The 15,519-nt window shown below is 43.5% G+C and overlaps 1 long non-coding RNA gene across 2 annotated transcripts in view; it reads right to left on the minus strand.

Moving 5' to 3' along the window:
* LOC110262193 overlaps positions 1–15,519 on the minus strand; it is a 47,972-nt gene that overhangs the window by 32,040 nt on the left and 413 nt on the right. For both annotated transcript variants that reach the window (XR_002346879.1, XR_002346880.1), the window contains exon 2: positions 10,132–10,259. This is a non-coding gene — a long non-coding RNA (uncharacterized LOC110262193). The remainder of the gene's footprint in view (positions 1–10,131; positions 10,260–15,519) is intronic.

The following is a 15,519-nucleotide window of genomic DNA, read 5'->3' on the forward strand; positions in this document are numbered from 1 at the left end:
TGGCAGGTTCCCTTCCAGCGTAAGGGAAATTGGACCTATGCAGGGTTTTTTTTTTTTTTTTTTTTTTTTTTTTTTTGTCTTTTCAGAGCCACACCTGCGAATATGAAGTTTCTAGGCTAGGGGTCAAATAGGAGCTGCTCCTGCCGGCATACACCACAGCCACAGCCACGTCAGATCTAAGCCACATCTGCGACCTACACTGCAGCTCCCTGCAACACCAGATCCTTAACCCACTGAGTGGGGCCAGAGATCAAACCTGCATTCTCATGGATACCAGTCAGGTTCATTACCACTGAGCCACAATGGGATCTGTGATCTTTGACAGGATGCTCCGTGAGTGATGTTGAATGGATCCAGTCATTTCCACTAAGAACAGTGAATTTTAAGAGGAGAAATTCGGGTAAATTTTAAGAAAAATGTTCTGAACATGAGGATTTCATGACTTTGAAACATTTCACTATTTTACTATGAAAATATTCTTATCATAATAGCAGCAGCAACAACTGTCAAAAAAGAGACTGCTATGGCTTACAAAGCTCTTTCATCTCTTCATGCCACATCGCTCATCCCCACAGGTGGGGGTGACTGCCACTTCCATTTGAAAGATGCATAGGCTTCGGGGAGGTGAAGTGACTTGCCCGAGAAAAAGAGCCAGGAAAGAGGTGAGCTGACCGTCGAGCCCATCACTTTTAGCTCCAAAGAGGCAGAAAGTAGAATGCTACTCACCAGGGGCTGGGGTAGGAGGGATGAGGGGACAGAGGTTTAAGGTGGGAAGATGAAAAGGGTCTGAACATGGGCAGTGGTGATGCGGCCCCAAATGTGCAAGTACTTAATGCCCTTGAACTGTACCCTTTGAAATGGCTGAAACGGTACATTCAGCGATGTTTTACCACGATAAAAATTAGGCATAGCAAACGAGTAAAACGCACATATATATATTTCAATGAGAAGAAATGTAAACAGCTAATAATGTAAAAGATGTTTGACTTCACTAGTGATTTTTAGGTAAATAAAAAACGAAACAAGGGGACTGAGAGAAGAGGTTGGAGGAGTAGGACGCAGAGTTCACCTCCTCCCACAAAAACATCAAAAATACACCCACGAGTGGATCAATCCACACAGAACATCTATTGAATGCTGACAGTAGTCTTCTGAAAAGACAAGAAACCCCACGAGGCGGAGTAGGCTATAGGGGAAAAGGAAGGAAAAATAGGAAAGGGGGAAGGGGGAGGAAGCAGGAGGGGTCCTATGCCCCGGGGAAGGGAGCTATGAGGGAGAAAAAGTTCCCACACACCCCGGGAAGTTTCTCCTCCCAGCTGTGTACACCTCTGCTGCTGACTTTGTACATTTAGTGCCTGTGAAACATCCCAACAGGCAACAAGTCCTCCCACAGCTAAGCTGGGCTGGCATTAACATCTGCGGGTTCTGTGGGCACATATATGTGGGGGCTGGACCAGGTAACAGGTGTAGGGTGACACAGGCAAGCATCTAAGCTGTCTCCATAGCTCCCACAGCGGGCACGAGGGCATGACTACCACAGTCCTGGGACCTGACCCCTTAGGATCTCACTGATGCCCTGGTGAAAACAGTGCCTGAGAGAAACCAGGGCCATTGCCAGCATAGCATTGCCAATAACAGCGTACTTTGAGAACCTGCTCAGCGGGTGTAGAGTGATGCAAAAGAGCACACTCACAGGTGAATAGCCCTAGAGGAGGAATATGCAGGGGCTTCTCTCCCAGTGCAAGGTAGCCAATCCTGCCTAACTTGCACCACAGAGCAGAAACAGCTCAAAAACAGATCTAGCGGCTCCTACGCCAACAATTAAGGAGACAATCCTGCCCCCCTGACAGGATAGTGACAATCACAGAGCAAAAAGCAGGCCCTGCTCAATATCCAGTGCAGGCTTTGGCCATGACAACATCTGTCACATCTCCTACCATGGGGGTAACGGCCAGTACACACTGAGGAAAGAGGTGGCAGGTGTCCATATTCGAAACAGCCCTTGCATCAAAAAAATATTATACCCATACAGACAGCCTAAAGGCATCCTGAACACCTCTGAACACACTCCTTGACATGGCCCTGACCATCAGAGAGACAAAGCTCAGTTATAACCACCAGTGAACAGACACCAGCCTCTCCTACCAGGAAGCCTATTCAGGCGCCTGGATCAGCTTCACCCACCAGGGGACAGATACTGGAAGCAAGAGGAGCTACAATCCTGCAGCCTGTGGAAAGACCACAAACAGAAAGTTAGACAAAATGAGATGACAGAAAAGTATGCTTCACATGAAGGAATCAGATAAACCCCACAAAAACAACTAAATGAAGAGGAGATGGCCAATGTACCAGAAAGAGAGTTCAGAGGAATGATAGATAGCAAGGGTGACCCAAGATCTCAGAAAAAGAACGGAGACACAGATTGAGAAGTTACAGATGTTTAACAAAGAGCTAGAAGATTTGAAGAGCGAGCAAATAAGGATGTATAATACCATATCTGAAATGAAAAACACCCTCGAAGAAATCAACAGCAAGGTAATGGAGGCAGAAGCGTGAATCAATGAGGTGGAAGACGGAGTGTTGGAAATCACCACCCCAGAAAAGGCTAAAGAAGAAAGAACAAAATTGTGGAGCACCTAAGAGATCTCGGGACAATAGTAAACACACCACCGTTTGCATCATAGGGGTCCCAGAAGGAGAAGAGAGAGTGAGAGTGCCAGAGACAACATGCCAAAGAGCAGAGTCCAAAACTTCCCTAGTTTGGGAAGGGAAACACTCGCTGAAGTTAAGGAAACACAGCGAATCCCACACAGGAGAGAACCACAGAGGAACATGCCAAGACACACACTAATCAAACTCAGCACTTTCAATATATCTTACCACTCCCTTCTGGCTTGCAGTTCCTGCTGAAAAATCAGCTGTTATCCCTATGGGATTCCCCTGTATGTTATTTGTTCCTTCTTCCTTGTGGCTTTGAATATTTTTCTCTGTATTTACTTTTTGTCATTTTGATATGGAACAGAATAGAGAACCCATAAATAAACCTAGACACCTATAGTCAATTAATCTTTGACTAAGGAGGAGAGAATACAAAATGGGAAAAAAGAAAAAAAAAAAAGACAGTCTCTTCAGCAAGCGGTGTGGGGAAAACTGGAAAGCTGCATGTAAATCAATGAAACTAGAGCACACCCTCACACTATGTACAAAAATAAATTCAAAATGACTTAAAGAATTAAACATAAGACAAGATACCATAAAACTAGAAGGTAACATAGACAAAACATTCTCTGACATCAACCATACAATGCTTTCTTAGGTCGGTTTCCCAAGGCAAGAGAAATTAGAAGAAAAATAAACAAATGGGGAGTTCCCATTGTGGCTCAGCATGTTAAGAACCTGACATAGTGTCTGCAATGATGCAGGTTGATCCTGGCCTTGTGCAGGGTTAGAGTTCCATTATTGCTGCAAGCTGTGCTATAGGTTGCAGATGCAGCTTGGATGCATTTCTGTGGCTGTGGTGTGGACTGGCAGCTGCAGCTCCAATTCAACCCCTAGCCCAGGAACTTCTGTATGCTGTAGGTGTGGCCTTAAAAACAAAGAAACAAACATGAAAAACAAATGGGACCTAATAAAACTAACAAACTTTTGCACTGCAAGAAAAAAATAAAAAACCTGAAAAGACAACCTACACAGTGGGAAAAAATAGTTGTAAACAATGCAACTAAGTGCTGAATCTCCAAAATGTACAAACAACTCATACAACTCAACAACAACAACAACAAACAAACAGCCCAACTGAAAAATGGGTAGAAGACTTAAATAGACATCTCTCCAAAGACACACTGATGGCCAACAGGCACATGAAAACATCACTAATTATTAAACAAATGCGAACCAAAACTGCAATGAGGTAGCCCCTCACGCCATTCAGAATGGCCCCCATTAATAAGTCTACAAATAACAAATGCTGGAGAGGTGTGGAGAAAAGGGAACCCTCCTACACCGATGGTGGGAATGTATATTGGCATAACCACTATGGAAAACAGTATGGAGGTTCCTCAGAAAGCAAATATAGAACTACCATATGATCCAGCAATCCCACTCCTGGGTGTATATCTGGACAAAACTGCAATTCTAAAAGATACATGCATCCTTATATTCATACCTGCACTATTCACAATAGCTATCACATGGAAAAAACCTAAATGTCCACCAATACGTCAATGGATTAAGAAGATGTGGTACACATACATAATAGAATACTACTCAGCCGTAAAAAATAATGTCATTTACAGCAATATGGATGCAACTAGATATTATTAAGTGAGATAAATCAGAAAGACAAATATCATATCACTCGTGTGGAAACTAAACTATGACACAAATGAACCTATCTATAGAACAAAAACTGACTCACAGACATAGAGACAGACTTGTGGTTGCCAAGGGGGAGGGAGTGGGATGGACTGGGAGTTTGGTGTTGGTAGATGCAAACTATCACATTTAGAATGGATAAGCAATGAGGTCCTACTGTAGAGCACAGGGAACAAAAGCCAATCTCTTGTGATAGATCATGACAGAAGATAATATGAGAAAAAAGAATGCATATATATGGATGACTGGGTTACTTTGCTGTACAGCAGAAATTGACAGAACATTGTAAGTCAATATACTGTAATAAAAAAATTAAGAATAGAACAAACAAAAGACAACACTAAAGATAATCAACAAATCACAGGAGAGGAGAACAAGAGAGGAAAGGAAGAAAAAAGACCTAAAATAACAAATCCAAAACAAGTAAGAAAATGGCGTAAGTACATACATATCAATAATGACATTAAATATAAATGGATTAAATGTGCCAACCAAAAGACACAGACTGGCTGAATGGATACAAAAATAAGACCTCTGTATATGCTGTTTATGAGAGAGCCACTTCAGACCTAAGAACACATACAGACTGAAAGTGAGGGGATGAAAAAATGTATTGCATGTAAATGGAAATTTAAAAAAGTTAGAGTAGTAATACTCACATTAGACAAAATAGACTTTAAAATAAATAAGGTCACAAGAGACAAAGAAGGACACTACATAATGATCAAAGGATCAATCCAAGAAGATATAATAATTATAAATATATATGCACCCAACATAGGAAGACCTCAATATAAAAGGCAAATGCTAACAGCCATAAAAGGAGAAATTGACAATAACAAAATATGAGTGGGAGACTTTAACACTCCATTTACATCAATGGATAGATCATCCAGACAGAAAATCAACAAGGAAACACATACCTTAAAGGACACCCTAGACTAACTAGACAGACATAACTGATATTTACAGAACATTCCATCCCAAAGCATCAGAGCATACATTCTTCTCAAGTGTACATGGAACATTCTTCAGGTTAGATCACATCTTGGGCCACAGATCAAGCCTTGATAAATTTTTAAAAAATTGAAATTATATCAAGCATGTAATTTTCTCCAACCATAATGCTATGATAATAGAAATCAATGACAAAACAAACAAACAAACAAAACAAACAAAAAACCCCAATCTCCTGGAAGCTAAACAACATGTTACTAAACAACTAATGGATCACTGAAGAAATAACAAAGGAAGTCAAGGGATACTTAGAGAAAAATGATAATGAAGATATGTCCAAATGTCCAAAAATGACAAGACAATCCAAAACCTGTCTGACACAGTAAAAGTAGTCCTGAGAGGGAAGTTTTGATAGCAATACAATCTTATCCCAGGAAACAAGAAAAATCTCAAATAAACAACCTAAATTTATGCCTAAAGCAACTAGAGAAGAAAATACAATGCCCAAAGGAAAGTGATAACAAAGATCAGAACAAAAATAAATGAAACAGAGACAAATAAAATAATAGAGAAGATTAATGAAACCAAAAGTTGGTTCTTTGCAAAGATCAACAAAATGGATAAACCTTTATTTCAGACTCATCAAGACAAAGAAGGGAGAGGACTCAACTCAATAAAATTAGAAACAAAAGGATCCTCAGAGACTGCTATAAACAACTACACGCCAATAAAATGGACAACCTAGAAGAAATGGACAAACTCTTACAAAAGTACAACCTTCCAAGAGTGAACCAGAAGGAAACAGAAAATATGAATAGATCAATCACAAGTACTGAAATTGAAAGTGTGATTTAAAAACTTCCAAAAAACACAAGTCCAGGGCCAGATAACTTCACAGGGGAATTCTACCAAACATTAAGAGTTAACACCTATTCTTCTGAAACTCTTCCAAAAAAGAGCAGAGGAAGGAATACTCCCAAGCTCGTTCTATGAGGCCAACATCACTCTGACACAAAAACCGGACAAAAATACCACTTCAAAGAAAATTACAGGCCAATATCACTAATGAACATAGATGCAAAAATCATTTGCAAAATAATAGCAAACAGAATCCAAGTATATATTAAAAGGATCATACACCATGATCAAGTGGGATTTATCCCAGGGATGCAAGAATTCTTCAATATCTGCAAATCAATCAATATGATATACCACATCAACCAACTGAAAAATAAAAACCATGTGATCATCTAAACAGATCCAGAAAAAGCTTTTGACAAAATCCAACACCCATGTATGATGAAGTCTCTTCCAAAAATGGGCCTAGTGGGAATCCACCTCAACATAATAAAAACTGCATGTGACAAACCCATAGCTAACATCATTCTCAATGGTGAAAAGCTGAAAGCACTTCTGCTTTCAGATCAGTAACAAGGCGAGGATATTCACTTTCACCACCGATACTCAACATAGTTTTTGAAGTACTAGGCTATGGCAATCAGAGAATAAAAATAAATAAAAGGAATCCGATTGGAAAAGAACAAATAAAACTAATCACTGTTTGTAGATGACATGATACTATACCTAGAAAATCCAAAAGATACTACCAGGAAACTGTTAGAGCTTGTCAATGAATTTGGTAAAATTGCAGGATACAAAATTAATATACAGAAATCCACTGCATTCCATATACTAACAATGAAAGTTCAGAAAGAGAAATTAGGGAAACTATCCCATTTACTATTTGATCAAAAAGAATAAAATACCCAGGAATAAACCTTTCTAAAGAGACAAAAGACCTGTACTCTGAAAACTATAGGACACTGATGAAAGAAATCAAAGATGGCACAAACAGATGGAAAGCTACATTGGATTGGAAGAATCAGTATTTTCAAAATGACTATACTATCCAAGGCAATCTACAGATTCATTGCAATCTGTATCAAATTACCAAAGACATTCCTTATAGAAATAGAACCAAATATTTTTAAATTACATGGAAACACAAAAGACCCCTAACAGCCAAAGCAATATTGAAAAAGAAAAATGGAACTGGAGGAATCAGCCTCCCTGAATTCACACTATACTACAAAGCTACAGCAATCAAAACAGTATGGTACTGGCACAAAAACAGAATGTATGGTACTGGCACAAAAACAGAAATATAGATCAGTGGAACAGGATAGGAAGCCCAGAAATAAACCTAAGCACCTATGGTCAACTATCTATGACAAAGCGGCAAAACATACATTGCAGGAAATACAGTCTCTTCAAAAAGTTATCCTGGGAAAATTAGACAGCTACATGTAAAAGAATAAAATTGGAACACTAATACTATACACAAAAATAAACTCAAAATGGATTAAAGACCTAAATATAAGACTGGATATTATAAAACGCTCTGAGGAAAACACAGGCAGAACGTTCTTCGACATAAATCACAGCAATATCTTGTGTGATTCATTTCCTAGAATAATGATAGTAACAACAAAAATAAACACATGGGATCTAATCAAACTCAAAAGCTTTTGCACAGCAAAGGAAACCATAAAAAATTGAAAAGATAGCCCACAGGATGGGAGAAATGATGCAGCTCCAAAATATGCAAACAATTCATACAATTCAACAACAACAATAAAACAACCCAATTGAAAAATGAGCAGAAGATCTAAATAGACATTTATCCAACGAAGACCTATGGATGGCCGATAGGCACATGAAAAGATGCTCAACATCACTAATTATTAGAGAAGTGCAATGACTACAATGAGATACCACCTCACACCAGTCAAAATGGCTATCATCAAAAAAAAGTCTACAAACAATACTGGAGAGGTGTGGAGAAAAGAGAACCCTTCTACACTATTGGTGAGAATGTAAGTTGGTGCAACCATTGTGGAGGACAGCATGGAAGTTCCTTAAAAAACTAAATATAGAACTTCCATGTGAGCTGGCAATCCCATTCCGGGCATCTATCTGGAGAAAACCATAATTCAAAAAGATACATGCACCCCAATGTTCATTGCTGCACTCTTTACCATAGCCAAGACATGTAAGCAACCTAAATGTCCATAGACAGAGGAATGGATAAAGAAGATATGACACATGTATACAAGGGAGTATTATTCAGCCATAAAAAGAACAAAATAATGCCATTTGCAGGAACATGGATGGACTTAGATATTACCATACTGAGTGAAGTAAGTCACATTTAAATCATATGATATAAATTCTAATAAAAATGATACAAAGTAACTTATTTACTAAGTTAAATAAGTTTAAAACAGAAACAAACTCACCGATTTTAAAACCAATCCTATGGTTACCATAGGTGAAACCATGTGGGGGAGGGAAGAACTGGGAGCCTGGGAATAACACATACACACTTCTGTATAAAATAGGTGACCAATGAGAACTTGCTGTGTGGCACAGGGAAGATGTACTCAATAGTGATAGCCTATATGGGAAAAAAGACTGGATATATTTATATCTGTAACTGATTCCCTTTGCTGTGCACCTGAAACTAACACAACATTGTAAGTCAACTACACTCCAGTAAAATCAAAAAGAAAAAGGAAAAAGAAGAGGTACAGTTAAACACTACACAGGGAATAAAGCATTTTAAAAAGCAGGGTCGGAGTTCCCGTCGTGGCGCAGTGGTTAACGAATCCGACTAGGAACCATGAGGTTGCGGGTTCGGTCCCTGCCTTTGCTCAGTGGGTTAACGATCCGGCGTTGCCGTGAGCTGTGGTGTAGGTTGCAGATGCGGCTCGGATCCCGCGTTGCTGTGGCTCTGGCGTAGGCCGGTGGCTACAGCTCCGATTCGACCCCTAGCCTGGGAACCTCCATATGCCGAGGGAGCGGCCCAAGAAATAGCAACAACAACAAAAAGACAAAAGACAAAAAAAAAAAAAAAAAAAGCAGGGTCTACCGAGTTACTGGGATTCCGGCCGCGGTGATAATGGCGATGACGCTGTTGGTATTTGTGATAAATACTTACTATCTCGACCACTGTCAGGTCCTGCCTTTCTCCTCTAGGGTGTTTTTCTGGCTTATCTATCACGACTATATTTCTGTAAATGGAGTGGCATGATTTTACCTATAAAATCTAGGCTCGACATTTGACTACACATGATAAGAGAGAGCTGCAAATTTGTAAGTCTTCTCGAGGATTTGTCACCTAAGAGTTATAGGGAATTTTTACATTTTTATGTGGAAAATTTCAAGCATATACAACGTCAGAGAAAACAGAATAAGGAACATACATGTAGTTGTCCAGCTTTAATTATTATCAAGTCACAGCCAATTTTCTTGCATCTATACCTCTATTCATCACCCTGGCACTCCCCACGGTGCCAGTCTTACATATGGCACCATTTATTTCAGGACATATTTTGATGATAAATACTTCCTGTTATTTTAGTTAGAAACAATGAGGGGGGATAATTAAGATATTTTTAGCTAAAAATTAAGCTTAAAGTGTGAAACAAAATGATTTTGAGGAACAGTCAACACCAATTTTCATGACAAAACAACAGGCAACATATCTTTCCTTCGAATAAGCTCAAATAACACAATTGACATTAATAACTTGCTTCTGAATGCTCTGTAGTTCCCAGAGCACTTGCAAATACATTCCACATTTGAGGTATGCAGAGATGTGTGAAGTAAGTAGGGTCTTTTTCCATGTTAAAGATGAGTAAGGCTTAGAAGTGACGTATCCGATGTGTTTTAGTCTAAGCCGCTATAAAAAACTACCTTGGACTGGGTGACTTATAAACAACAGAAATTTAGTCTCACCGTTCTGGAGGCTGAGGTCTGAGATGGAGGTGGCCGGCATGGTCAGGGGAGGGCCTTCTCTGGACTGCAGCATTTCTCCTTGAATCCTTACATGGAGAAAGGGCAAACACTTTCTCTGGCCCTCTTTCCTAAGGGCAAGAATCCCATTCATGAGCATTCCATCGTCAAGACCTAATCACCTCCCAAAGGCCTTACCTCCAAACACCATCACCTTGGGGGTTAGTTTCCAATATATGAATTTGGGGGGGATTAAAAACATTTGGACCATAGCACCATGTCAACCATGTCTGTGGCAGAGAGCTTGAAACTTCAAGGACCAAGTTTATATGTAGCCTTTACTATTAGTGACCTTTTGGAAATGACAGAAGATGAACTCAAATACGCTTAGCCAAAACGGGCATTTGTAGGTTTAGGCATTAAAGGTGCAGGGATGCTAAGATGCTGCAGGATCCAAGGGCTTAGACAGAAATCTGTCTTGTGATATGTCTTAGTTTTGCTCTCTTTCGCTTTTTTTTTTTTGGCCATACCTGTGGCATGCAGAAGTTCCAGATCCAGAGATCAAATCCAAGCCACAGCAGGAACCCAAGCCACAGCAGTGACAACACCAGATCCTTAACCCACTGAGCCATCAGAGTACTCCATGCTCTTCTGCTTTGATCCCGTCCTCTGACAGGGTCTTTTCATTGGTGGCAAAGCTGGCCGTGAATAACTCCAGGTTTATGTCCTCCAAGTCACCAACCCCAGCAGAAAGAGATTCACATTTATTGGCTTCCACTGAGTCAAATACCTTCTTAGAATGGGTATGGGGTTAGTCCCCCCTATGTTTTGCCCACTGGTAATAAGGAGGATGTGTGGGACTTTGAGTGCCAGTGCAAATAAACAGGAGACAAGAGTGCTGAGTCAGTTACAGGCAGGAGGTACCCTCAGCACAACTCCCTACAAAGGAGCCAGACATTCAGAAAACTACATGGAAAAGGGACTGCGGCTCCCAATTCTCTCAGCCAATCGATCTGCCAATTCCCAGATCGATAAGGGGAGATGACAATGCTATTCCATAAAGCTCCACAACTGGAGGGTTTTCGTGGTTTTACTGCTGGATGATTCTAGACTGAGGGCAGGTTCATGTTTACGAGTCACTTTCATGCCCATTATTTTTGTAACCTTTACAAACACACTGTGAGTTAAATATCATCAGCTCCGGGGCCTGGAAATGAGAGCAAAACCTGTGGGAATGTGAGCAGTGGGCTCTGAGCTTGGACTTACTGCTTCCTCTTTCCTAATAATAGCCTTGCACCCTGCCAGGGGGACCAGAGGCTCACAGGATGCTTGGCCCCTCCAAGCAAAGACGTGGGCACTGAAGAGCATTCCACTGGAGAGAAGTGAGTCACTAGGTCCAAAAGGATATGGCATGTCATCCACACCTGCCACGGGAGTGAGCAGGGCACCTAAGCTATGTCATTACCCCAAAGGGCTAGTCAGACGTGAGGCTGAAAACTGCTAAAAATCTCGTTAGTTGAGCAGAAGACAAACTTGAGAGGGTGTCCACAACTCAGGAGAAGAGGGCAAAGTGGCGAAAATTATGAGAGCTACAAGTGGGACAGGTGGAAGAAATCCAGCCTCTTAAGAAGAAGAATTTCAGAAAGGGTGACAGAATCACGGCAGCAGCAGTCATCAGAGAATGTGACTGAAGCTTATACTTCATTTTTAGAAGTTGACTTTCTTGATGCAAAGAAAGGTTCTCAATCTGAAAATCAAGAGCAAGTACCAGGTACCAGGCCAATTATTAGAAAAAGCAACATACCTGAATGTATTCTGATAGAACTGAATGTATTCTGATAAAACTTTAACAATAAAAGAAGAAATCTGAGAACTCAGGAAAAGCAGTTACCCACGAAGAAATGAAAACATCAGGCAGGTCCAGTTTTCTCTGTGACAGTGAGTGTTGGAAGGGATTTCAGCCTGGTTCCTCCCAGGGCCTGAGACTAGGGCTCGAGTGCAGGTGGTTTAGGTAGGGCACTTGTTCAGCAACGCAGTGAAGGATAACAAGCCAAGGAAACTGGGCCCAATCAATGAGCCCCAAGTGAACAAGAACAACCCTGGAAAAGAGACAGCCCTTGCTGGCCCTCCAGGGGGTGGAAATGACAGATCCCAGCCACGACCTTGAAGGAGGCAGAGGGTCCAATAGCTGAAGAATGAGGAGGCCGGGGGCTCCTGAACTGGCACTGCAATTGACCCCCAAGGAGCCCCGGGTGACACTGGACATGGGGGGACGTTTGTTGAATCCTTAGTCCACAGAGGTTCTACTTACTCAGTTTTGAAGACAAGATCAGGCAAGCTCAGTCACGAGAGCTGTAAAATGACGAGGGTGTCAGGGAAGGCCCAAGAGCAGGCATTCATAGGGCCCTGAGAGTGTAAATAGGACAGACACACACTCATGCATTCCTTCCTGTATGACCCCAAGGCTCTGCAGCCCTGCTAGGAGGAGGCCTCTTACATAAATGGGGGCTACTATCCAGCTGATGGGAGACAAACTGGAGATCAGTGTCCCCTTAGACAACAGGCACAAGACGACCGTGTTCATGGCCAAGTACAAACTTCCCCCAACAGAGCTCGCTGACCTTCGTGGAATAAATCCTGAAGTCTAGGCCCAGGGACGGGTGGGAGGAACCGTAGGAGCCAGTCCTGTGATTGGCCATCTAAGACCTGACATACTTGGCCCAAGAGGAAACAGTACCCTCCCCACTGGGAGGCCTTAGAGGGCACTGCCCCGTTATACAGGCCTAATGGACCAGGGCCTTAGTAGACCAGGCCAGTGAGCCTGGAATATCTTCACTCTCCCCTTAAAGAAGCCCACTCAGGACCACCGGATGGTACAGGGCCTCAGGGCCGTCAGTGATGCCGAGGATCTACCTCCAAGGGTCCCTAAGCCCTACAATTTGCCAGCCACGCCGCCATCCGCCAGGACCGGATACGCTGTATTATAGTTCAAAGACGCCTCCTGTATTTGATCGCCCCAGAGTCCCGAGAAATCTTTGCTTTTACGTGGCTGGACCCAAACAAGCAACAAAAACAGCACTGCGGGACAGTCCTGCTCCAAGGGTTCAAAAACTCCCTCACCATTTTTGGGGAAACTGTAGCCAAAGACCTAAAAGGTCTCCATCTGGAGGGGAAACCCATTCTGCTCATCAGCCTGAACGGAAGGAGGCCTCTGGAAAAAGTGCTGCAACCACCTGGCCGGTAAAGGACAGAAGGCGCCCGAGAAAAAGTCTCAAATATCACCAACGAGGGTGACCTCTCTGGGCTGCAATCTCACAGAAGGTACGAGAAGCCACCCCGGGAAAGAAGCCGCTTTTAGCCTTGCCCCTCCTAAAATCAGAAGACAGCTTAGGGGGTTCCTGGAGATGGTCAGGTTCTGCCGAAACTGGGTCCCTGACTGGGGTCTAATAATGACGCCTCGATATGAAAAGCTGACAGGAAAGCAATGCAATTCGGAACACACAAGGACCTTCCAGGAACGGAAACAGCAGAGCTCCCGTTGTGGCTTTGCAGTAGCGAACCCAACTCATATCCAGGAGGATGTGGGTTTGATCCCTGGCCTCGCTCAGTGGGTTAAGGATCCAGCATTACCGTAAGCTGTGGTGTAGGTCAGATCTGGTGTTACTGTGGCTGTGGTGTAGCTCTGACTCAAGCCCTAGCCTGGGAACCTCCCCATGCCACAGGTGGGGACCTAGAAGAAAGAGAGAAAAAAAAGGGAACGGAAACAGCAATTACTTCAGGCCCACAGCCCAGCCCTCCCAGGTTTAGCTAAGCCCTCGACCTTTCTGTGCAGGAGGGAAGGTATCACCTTTGGGATATTAACTCCCAAACCAGGACCCCTCTTCAGGTGTTGCTCATTTCTCTGAGCAGTTAGATCAAACCGCTGTGGGGTGGTCTCTTCACCCAGGACGGCAGCGGCTGCCACCGCTCTGCTAAGGGAGGCTGAAAAGCTAATGTTTGGTCAGCCAGTCTCTCTATGGGCTCCCACCAGGTTTAGTAAATTCTTTGGGTTTTGCTTGTTTGTTTTTGGTTTCTTTTTTGGTTTTGGCCAGGCTTGTGGTAAATGGAAATTCCCCAGCCGGGGACTGAACCCGCTCCACAGCAGTGACCCAAACCGCTGCCGTGACAAGGTCGGATCCTTAACCTGCACCACAAGGGAACTCCCCAGGCTTAGTAAGTTCTAAGGGAACAAAATGGTTATCCCCCAGAAGGTCGATTCAAGTTCGAGCGAGGCCTTCGGACACCTCAGCGACTACCAGAAAAACCTGCCACCTTACCACCCACAGAAGGGGGGCTCCTGGAGCCCAAGTGTATAGAACTGATGGCCACATGGTCTACTCCAGTCACCCCTCTCTAGGACATTTCAAACGTGGACGAGGAAGGGGTCAGGATGGGAACAACTTGATGAGAGAGAGGAAGAAGGCCCGCGGGAAATGCAGTGACCTCCTAGACCCAAGTCATAGAGGCACGAAGGCCACCCCAGGGACCTGCCAAAAGGCAGAGCCGATAGCCCTCACCGGAGCTCGGAGCCTTAGACCTTGGGACAGAGAAGACCTTAACTGTTTACCCAGATTTCTGGTACGGCTCTGCCACCGAACAGGCATGTGGGCTATTTGGAAGGAAAGAGCTGTGCTACTGCAGAGAAGAAAATGGACCTTCTGCTCAGCCTGGAGAGCCTGATCATCAGTAATCAGAACGTGGGATGGACCTCAGCCAAGCTTCCTCAGAACCTCAAGAAAACTGGATTAAGCTGCGTCTCATTGCGCTGCTGCTCTGTCAGCAGTGAGCCCCAAGGGACAAGTTAAAGAGCATTGGCTCCCGTTCCCCAAGCAAAGGCAACCTTAACCCCTCGGGATGGAGCACGTCAGTGTGCCCTCTGGGTAGGAGAAGCCAGGAAAGCTCTCAGGGACTGTGGTGACCACAGGCTGCCCACACCCACCAAGCTGGCCCCCCACCCCTTCGCTTCTGCCGGGAGGCGGGGGAATGCAAAAACCTGCAAGGTCAGGAGCCTGCGAGATCGGCTCTCTCCTCAGGGGAACGGACCCCACGCAGGGACCCCAACCACCCATTTCTCCTGACGTTGCAGGCATCTCTCAGCAGGGACATCACACTCCAGTGACAAAGGCCCCCAAGGCCCGGCCTCCAAGAGGCAACCTGGGGCAACGACCCCTTGGCTGCTCCAGCCGAACCCCTCTCTGGCCTGGAGCTTCCCTTCCGAAAAACAGCAACGGTGTAACCATGGAGACTCAGGCCTGGGCCAGCCTCCACATCAGGGCACACTTCCTGCAGGCAGAAGACCTGGATACCTTCATTTTTTAGGAAGCTTTACACGTGACCATTGTTCTCTTGCTG

Source organism: Sus scrofa, chromosome 8 (genome assembly GCF_000003025.6).
Source record: "Sus scrofa isolate TJ Tabasco breed Duroc chromosome 8, Sscrofa11.1, whole genome shotgun sequence".
Classification (NCBI taxonomy): domain Eukaryota; kingdom Metazoa; phylum Chordata; class Mammalia; order Artiodactyla; family Suidae; genus Sus; species Sus scrofa.